The 503-nt window shown below is 59.6% G+C and overlaps 1 protein-coding gene across 2 annotated transcripts in view; it reads left to right on the top strand.

Annotated features, from left to right (window-relative positions):
* The window catches only part of Rexo4 (REX4 homolog, 3'-5' exonuclease), a 16,362-nt gene that overhangs the window by 7,712 nt on the left and 8,147 nt on the right, over nucleotides 1-503 (top strand). The window lies entirely within an intron of this gene.

Below are 503 nucleotides of genomic sequence, written 5' to 3'. Positions count from 1 at the left end.
GCGCCCGCGCCCTGCCGTGGGGTCCGTGCGGCGTGTGCGCGCCTGGGTGATCCCCATACGGTCCCCACGAGGCACGGTGTCCTGTGTCGCCTCCCTCCAGGTGGGGACGTAGGCCCGGGGGAGGGGTAGGCCATCCAGGACTGCTGCTGCGAGTTGGACCTGAACCCAGGCCGTGCCCTGCGTGCGGCCCGTCTCCGCGTTCTACCCACTGCCTTTCGGATCTGGGGACTGGCGCACCCCAAAGCCTGGAGGCACAGTGAGCAAGAGGGACACAATAAAGCTACGCCTGAGACTTGCTCTGCCTGCCTCTTAACTAGGGCGACCCTAGTGGCTTTCCTGTCTTGACACAGGACCGGAAAGCTGCTGTGTCCGCACCCCTCTGTTCCACGTGCATTTCCTTAGGACAAAGTAAAACAAAGTTAAATGGGGAGGAGGGAGAAGCTTGAGTTGTCTCTGCTCTCTGTAAGAAAGTAATTCTTCTTGATCTTTTAATGTTAGGGGAT

The sequence above is a fragment of the Octodon degus genome, unplaced genomic scaffold, assembly GCF_000260255.1.
Source record: "Octodon degus isolate 3935 unplaced genomic scaffold, OctDeg1.0 scaffold00123, whole genome shotgun sequence".
Classification (NCBI taxonomy): Eukaryota; Metazoa; Chordata; class Mammalia; order Rodentia; family Octodontidae; genus Octodon; species Octodon degus.
The sequence above is the reverse complement of the archived record's forward strand: the minus strand, read 5'-3'. Positions and strand labels throughout refer to the sequence as shown.